At 39.3% G+C, this 8,781-nt stretch overlaps 1 long non-coding RNA gene across 1 annotated transcript; it reads right to left on the bottom strand.

The window, feature by feature from the left end:
• Positions 1–2,572: 2,572 nt before the first annotated feature.
• On the bottom strand, positions 2,573–3,774 carry LOC118645701. The gene is made up of 2 exons (XR_004963384.1): positions 3,599–3,774; positions 2,573–3,481 (listed from the first exon to the last, which is right to left on the bottom strand). It is a non-coding gene; the product is annotated as an uncharacterized LOC118645701 (long non-coding RNA).
• Positions 3,775–8,781: the final 5,007 nt, after the last annotated feature.

The raw sequence follows: 8,781 nt of genomic DNA, 5'->3' as shown, positions 1-8,781 counted from the left end.
TTATTTCTCGATCGCGTTGCCCTTCGCACGGGACATTACAGTGGGTGCGCAAATATTTGTTACAATTCTGACTTACATTAGTAGAACGGCGCGCATGGCGGTTGTCGTAGGTCAGCTCGCTGGATGGACTGGCGCGTACGGCGTTGTAGTAGGATGTGTTGCTTTTCCTCGTAGTCTACAGTTGTCTAGTCGTCGCCCCTTGTTGTGGTCCACCTCTCGTTGGCTAGTCGGCCGTTCCGTTCCCCGGCAGGGAAGCTCGTTCTTCAAGGACACTTAGCACCGTGTAGTGACGCGTTGGCACAGATCTTTGCACTCGCGCACTGAATAACACGATGGTGCTGTCTCAGCTCGTCTTACTGTCGGCTGGTCTTCTTCTCGCAGGATTGTGCTTCCTTCGAGTTTTTGGATTTGCTGGTCCTTTGTTAGTTTCAGCTTTTTCTATCCGTTTTTTCTATGTTTTTTGCCCTTGATGGCTTCTTGAATCCCACCGCTGCCACCAATTTTGTTGTGAGCGTTTGCTCGTTTTGGGAATTCTTTCCCGTCGGTAGTTGGGATCGTTCTGCCTGAAGGGTTGGGACCCAAAGGGTGATGGTTCGGCTCGGTGTATAAGAAAAAGAAGACGCTTCTTACGTGCTTGTTCGTTGTCTTTATTTCTGTTTCTTGCGCTTACAATCAGCTGTGATGGTGTTAGGTATCACTCGCGATAAGGTGTATAGTACGCGACGCGGCTCGGACGTTGTTATGTTTTCTCTCCGCTCGGTCACGGCGTGGTTGCGTTTATATATTATGTTATGTGGCACAATTTCGGGGGCCAGTGACCGGGCGTCGATAGCTTCCGCGAGGCTAAGCGTTTCGACATCGGAACGCGGTAGCCTTGCGGTTTGATTTTGCAGCGTAGGGCCTATTTCTAGGGCGATACGAACTGCTTCCGAGTGCGCTGTTGTAATCTCACGGAAGTTAATTGAGGCTTCCGTGAGCGCGGCGGATTCTTGTGCGTCTTTCGAAAGAGGTGCTTCTTGCAACGTCTTTCGAAAGATGCGTGTCGCAATTTTAATAGATATAGTTGTAATCGGCTTACAACAATTTTTTATTATGTTAGTACATTTAGTTCTGTGTAATTTTATCTGATTATCGTCAAATTTATTTTTACACAAAGAACTTAAATGATCAATAGGTGCTATTGCACTATGTTGACTAATATATAAGGCTAAAGCAGCTTCCTGTTCTTGTGTCTTGGTGGCTGTAGATTTAAATGAAATTTTGGTTTCCATTACATGCGATCTGGTTGCTGCTCTATGTTTTTTTGTATTAGCATGCGATATCAAATCGCTTAACTTGCACTGTATATTGCACTTGCAATATTTGCAATAAGCTTTGGTTTTATCGGTCATATCTTCACGAATTCAATCTTTTAAATTGGAATTTGATTTCCATTCTGATCGAAATTTTTGTTGATATATAGGTTTTCCCATTATGTAGGAATATGGCCAATTATCGTAATGTGTAACAATCAATTAACTTGCAAAAGGTCATTTGATATGACACCTTCGTCAACAGGATGGTCGTTAAAGAATAGCACAAAAACACTGATCAGTCTTGTAGCTTAACAATGTAACACATTTGATATCACAATCAATTAATTAAGTAATGCGGTTCGACAGTTCAATATGACAAAAGACACGACGATCGACACGAGCAATTCACACGACACGAGCAAGCTATACGACAAAAGCAATAGGTTTGTTTTTTATTCCTGCACTGCTGCATTAGTGCAATAAGTCAGAATGAGAAAAAATATAATTGTCTTATTCTAACTTATTGCACCGGTGCAGCAGTGCAGGAATAAAAAACAAACCTAATTATACGACACGCAGACTTTCCGACACGTACATACACGACGTGTGGTATCCAGCTTGATAGAGTGTCGAAAGTTGAAGCACGCGGCAAAAGCACGGCCCAATCAGATATTCTAGATAACGTCATCTCCGGTGAGATTAGCGCCGGCGGAAATCGCTTCGCAGCGATTTACTAACCTTAATGTCGCGTTTTCACTAGCTCGATTAAGGCCGGTATTCATAGTCGAATCTTATTCAAGACCCATCTTAAGCACGATCTTGGGACAAATGCAATGATACCCTAAAGATGGTGACTTCGGCCTCATTAATGACATTTTATAACGCATGAATGAAAAACATTCAAATTTTTAAATACTACAAAACTTAACCTAAAAACCGCTAGAAAAAAGCTAGAAAAATATTTCATAAAGTCAGAATTACCGCTATCCGCATTTTTAAAATTTACCAGCTAGATGAGCTTTGAAAAACGCTAGATCTAGCGGAAAAATTGCTAAATTGGCATCACTGCTGACGACGACTTGGAGGGACAGCAGCGGAGCTCAACGAAGTTAGCCCCCCACTTTGACTTTTCTTAATTTTCTTTTTACCAATCGTTTGGTGGTCGTTTGGTAGTGTTTGGTACCGTATTCCAAACGTTTGGTGGTTCCTCGTTTTTTCAGGAAATCAAAAACAAATTTTGGTTCTTCTGTTAGCCCCCCCACTTTGACTTTTTTTAATTTTTTTTTTTACCAATCGTTTGGTGATCGTTTGGTAGTGTTTGGTACCGTATTCCAAACGTTTGGTGGTTCCTCGTTTTTGCAGGAAATCAAAAACAAATTTTAATTCTTCTGTTAGCCCCCCCACTTTGACTTTTCTTACTTTTTTTTTTCAATCGATTGGTCGTCGCTTGGTGATGTTTGGTACCGTATTCAAAACGTTTGGTGGTTCCTCGTTTTTTCAGAAAATCAAAAATACATTTTACGCGACTGACCAATCAGGAAGCTCGTTTAAAGGCAAACATTGGGTCTGTTCACATTGCTTCCAACGCCCGGATATATATTTATCTCGTTTCAAGTGTACAAACATTTTTGAGGATTTCAAGCAACGCGAACAAACCTATTAATTACTATTATAACATTAATTACTATCTCAACATTGCGTTAAATAACATCAACACCTGATTCGAGCGCGTTGTCCTAAAGGCCATTACACATAAAATTCCGGACAACACAATACTTGATTGGGATTGGTCTATTTTCTTACAATGTAACTACACCTTAGTTGCACATCGTAATAAGGCGATTTTTGGTGATCGTTTGGTACATGTAACATGTCACATCGACGAAATGTAGCGACACGAACACTCTCCGCGGCCATGTGCGCATGCTCTACGGTTATACGTACATGCTTTGCGGCCATATACGCATTCTCGGTGGTCATGTGTGCATGAAATAAAGGCGCGAATTTAAAATGTATGTGTATCTGTAATGATTCCTTTGTATTTTAATGGTATATTAAATGCTCAAATTCAAGCAGTTTTTACATATGGTTTCTAGTAACTATATAATATATTATGATACAAATGCATACGAAAATGCGTGAAAGTATAAAGATCTTGTTAATCTTTTGCATGGAAAGTCGCAAACCTATGTGGTGCAGAGAATGCTTTGCACACATACACACACACACACACACACACACGGGGGGGGTGCAAGGGGGGCCTTCGGCCCCCCTCCCGCACCCTCCCCGTCCAAGTCGCTAACCCATGTGGACTTTACTTTGCTTGCAATATACATAGGTTGCCATGTACAACGAGATAAATATGTATCCGGGCGTTGAAAGCAATGTGAACAGACCCAATGTTTGCCTTTAAACGAGCTTTCTGATTGGTCAGTCGCGTAAAATGTATTTTTGATTTTATGAAAAAACGAGGAACCACCAAACGTTTTGAATACGGTACCAAACATCACCAAGCGACGACCAATCGATTGAAAAAAAAAAAAATTAAGAAAAGTCAAAGTGGGGGGGCTAACAGAAGAATTAAAATTTGTTTTTGATTTCCTGCAAAAACGAGGAACCACCAAACGTTTGGAATACGGTACCAAACACTACCAAACGACCACCAAACGATTGGTAAAAAGAAAATTAAGAAAAGTCAAAGTGGGGGGGCTAACTTCGTTGAGTTCAGCAGCGGCAGCACCTGAAACAAAATAAAAGAATTAGTGATTAGTTATTACGGGTAGAGACCCGCTCGAGACACAGTGCGACATAACCTTAAAGCGTGCATCGAGTTCTCCGACGGCAGCGATCATCAGCGCAGCAGCGGGTGTTCCAGCAACGCACGGGCACCCGGAACGATATCCTTGTTTCTTGGTGGGTCAAAGGAGTTGGCGAGTGGAAAATAAAGGACGAAATAAGGTACGTGGGTCCAAGTATGCCAAGGTCTAGAGTTTACGCTATTCGAATCTCCGGTCACAACCTTACCTCGCGAATAAATATAATAAACACAAACATGCAAAATTTAATGGAATAAAATAAAATAAATTGTGAAACTATCGTCTTTACGAATAAGATTAAACTGTTTTATTCCGCGTAAGATTTTTCGTTTCTCATGCGCTTACGCTCGTAATCCTGATAGTGCTTTTCTCCTTCCTTGATGTTGTCGGAGTAGATGTTACTGCACCCTCTGGATCTGCTGCACCCGTTGACGTCGTTGGCTGCAACTCGGTCTGGGCGTCCCCTCTGGACGGTTTCACTGTTACGTCAGCCTCTTGCCGAGGGGGAGGAGAGGGAAAACCCCGGGACAAGAATTCGCAGCCCTCACACCAGCGGACACCTGCGCATGGTACAAACGCATGGTACAAAGGGTACGGGACGAGCCGCAGAAACACTCGGATTACCGAATGGAAGGAGACAACCTATACCGACATTTTCATGAGAGACATTCCACCGAGGAGGACACGGACGACTCCGCCTAAAAGTTCTGCGTCCCACAGTCGCTCCGGGACCAGGTGCTCGCCGAATGCCACGATGCCGCCACCGCCGGACATCTGGGCATTTCAAAGACACTCGACCGACTTGCACAACGCTACTACTGGCCAGGCATGTTTAGGCAAGCCGCCAATTACGTCCGCCGATGCCAGAACTGCCAAATGTACAAGCCGCAGCAGCAACAAATCGCGGGGCTGATGCATCACGCTTGAATAGAAACACCTGGCACCGTCTTCGCGATCGACCTGATTGGCCCGCTACCGAGGTCCTCCAATGGGCATACGTGGATATTAGTGGCGCAAGACATCTTTATAAAATGGCTAATCGCCGAACCGCTCCGACAAGCCACCGCTTCAGCCGTTACACGGATCGTCGAGGACGCAAAAAATTCTGACGCAATATGGCTGGCCCAAGCGCATCATCACGGATAACGGGCGGCAATTCGAGAGCCGCAAATTCCGAGAATTATTAAGCAACGCGGGAATCGAGCACCGCAAGACGCCGTGACCACCGTACTCACCTCAGTGCAACCCCGTAGAACGTGCCAATAGGATCCTTAAAACAATGGTCGCACAGTTCACGGGAGCCAATCATCGCCGATGGGACCAACGCTTGCCGCAACTCGTGTTCGCAGCTAACACGGCGGTATACGAGAGCACCGGATACACGCCTGGATGACGTATGGACGTATGGCGGGCGTCCCAAAGGTGCGCATGGCTCGAGGCTACGTGCTGGAGGTTCCCAACTACTAGCCTATTAATCATGCCTCGGGAGAACGTCAAGCTAACTACGTCGCGCGATACCAGGGTGGCGCTCCAGAAAACGCACTTAAGCCGTCGGATTTTAATTTAAAAGTCAGAAGTGTTTCTTCAGGGTTATGGCGTCCGTATCGATGCTCTTTCTGCTGACTTGAATAGGATCAGGGATTTCTCTGAGTTGGAGGGTACCGGCCTGAATCTGGCCCAGGAAGACAAATTTTGCGGTGCACTTGCACACGGTTCAAATGAACACGGTGCATTTGCATACGGTGCATTTGCATACTGTGCATTTGGACACAAAAGAAATCTTATTAAAAAATGTACACCAGTTATATGCACACGTAAAATTTGACCACCGGATATTTGCACACAAAAAATGCTCACCGTTCACTTGGACACGTAAAAGTTGCACATCATTCATTTGCACACCAAGAAATGCGCACCAATCATTTGCACGTGGAAAGATGCACACTGATAATTTGCACACGGAAAGATGCGCACTGATCATTTATATACGGAAAGATGCGCACTGATCATTTGCACACTGAAAGATGTGCACTAATTCATTATGGCTGCGTTTGCAATGTGTACATGGGTTAGCGACTTGAACGGAATGGATGCAGGAGGGGGCCGAAGGCCTCCCTTCCACCCCCCCTTGTGTGTGTGTGTGTGTGTGTGTGTGTGTAAAATATCTTACAAATATTTTTGAAAATACAAATTGTTGCGGGAACTACAATTATTGATATTAGCGACACAAATATGAAACGTTAATATGTGTAAATAATTTAGTGGAAATATAAAGAAATAAAATTTTACATTACACATTACGTATAATAAAAATAATGTAATACTTTTTCAATACATTTTGTTATGGTAGTCATTTAATACAGAACAGAATATTTTATTATTTCGTCCAGAAATGTTTCATCTTTTATTTTAAGTTACACTTTTTACAGACAAAATACTGTCATCCAATTTTTTACAAAGCATTTTACGTGGGAAAATTTTAATTATTTATCATTTTTATACGTTAATTAATTAGATTTTTGTAAGTAATAAATAAAAGGATTTATTTTACTTTTTACTTAAAGACCATTTTTACACATTCTAATTTATTACATTTCTCAGCATATTGTTTAATAAATTTTTAAACATAATTATTTAAATTTTAATACAGTAGTTTTTTTGCAAGAACGTATTGTAATTATAAAATAGTATTTTTTACTTGAAATTTATAAATGCTTATATTTGCAATTTTTATTTTTAGTTATGTAATTAAACGATTTACAGTTAACTTTATATTTTATTTATTTTTTTTTGGTTGAAAAAATATACTACTGGTTTGAATGTCATATAATACACACTAAAGGAGGAATTATTCAATTGAATTTTACATATTGTATATATAGATTTCTGCATTGTACATACATTTTGAATTTGTTGCTATTAAGTGAATCTAATGTCATTCACTTGAATAATCTTTTCAAATTTCAGTGATAATCAATTATCGGTATTTTTTACAAAATAACAAGAGATAAAATTTTCTTCGCAGTAAAATTATTGGAAATGTACACAAAATACGATTAGAGTACATATGGAAGATACAGATCTTCTAATACTTCTTTTTTATATTCTTCTTATTTATATTTCTTGTTCTTTTTCTTCTTCTTTTCCTTCCTCTTGTTTCTCTTCTTTCTTTTCTACTTGAGAATTATTAGATGGACTCAGGAACAGTTGGAATCAGTAACAGGACTTTATTACAGCAAACTGTTCTAATAGCTGTGTTCAAAGCTGAAACCACAGAAGTGCGAATAATTTTACGATTATGCTCCTCTTCTTCCTCTTCTACTTCCTTCTCTTCCTCTTTTACTTCTTTTCTTTTTTCTTCTTTTGCGTCAATTCTGACGCTACAAAACATAATGTAGTATTAATGTTTTATCACGTTATACGTGGATGTGTCTGTTGAGAATTAGATGGACTCAGAAATAGTTGGAGTCACTAACAAGACTTTATTACAGCAAAACTGTTCTAATAGCTGTGTTCAAAACTGAAACCACAGAAGTATAGGTGCGAAAAATTTGCGATCGTCGCAAACTCGGACCAATATTTTTCAATTTCGCATGCTCTCGCTTTGTCATACGCCATTTTGAAAAAAATTATTATGCAAAATTTTACGAAATCAATTCTTAAAGTAGACATTTGAAGCTTTAATTTCTTTTTTTAGAAATCTTTTTATCTTTATTACTCGCGTAGTTATCGTCATTGGAAGTTTAGTGATTTTTTGACAAATTTTAGGTGTACCGCTTTTTTTTCGACTAAGTGTATATACATATACACACATATATGTGTGTGGGTATGTATGTATCATATTTATATATTTATTTAAACACCATGTAGAGAAAAAATTCTCAATTTATTTAAAATGCATGTTTTAACTAATCAGTACATTTTGGTTTCCGTGACTTTATTTTATTTTGCATCTTAAGTAAATAAATTTGGTTTTTAAATAAATAAAAATTATCATTATACTAAAATATGTTTAAATTATTTTACTTTAAAAATGTAAGAAGCTTTTCTCTTTTTGGAGTTCGACATGGATCTTTATGTTTTCAATAAAGTATTAAACTAAGAAATGTAGAGAGAAAAAGCGAACAAATAAAACGTAAATGTAACAAGTACAATAATATAAACATTTAAATTTCAGAAAGTGTCACAGCAGAGATCAGGACCCTGTGGTTCGTCACTCCCACAGTATTTAAAAACTCCAAACTCTCTTTGTCTGTGTGTGTGTTTCACGTAATACAATTAAAAACTAGCAAATATTTATGAGACGGAACGTGTAGTTTGTAACATTCAAAAAACAAAGTTTTCTATTTTTATTGACGAAACGACTGACATTATTAATGATAAATGGATGACGTTTCTTGTTCGATACATAGATTCCGAAACATTAGATCTTTGTGTACGATTAGTACAGTTAATTAACATTGATGCAGAGATTCTAGTGCGAAGTAATTATTTAATTCGTTTCAATTTGTAATGAATAAACGTAAAATTCCATTTGCCAATATTCTTGCCCTGTCATGCGACAATGCGTCTGTCATGACAGGAACAAAATTATCTTTTAAAAAAAATTAGAAATGTAAGTAAAAATTTATTAACATTTTCATGTCCTTGTCATTCTGCTGCATTGATTG

The sequence above is a fragment of the Monomorium pharaonis genome, chromosome 5 (assembly GCF_013373865.1).
Source record: "Monomorium pharaonis isolate MP-MQ-018 chromosome 5, ASM1337386v2, whole genome shotgun sequence".
In the NCBI taxonomy this organism is placed as follows: Eukaryota; Metazoa; Arthropoda; class Insecta; order Hymenoptera; family Formicidae; genus Monomorium; species Monomorium pharaonis.
Note: the sequence above shows the minus strand (reverse complement) of the source record. Positions and strands in the feature narration are given on the sequence as shown.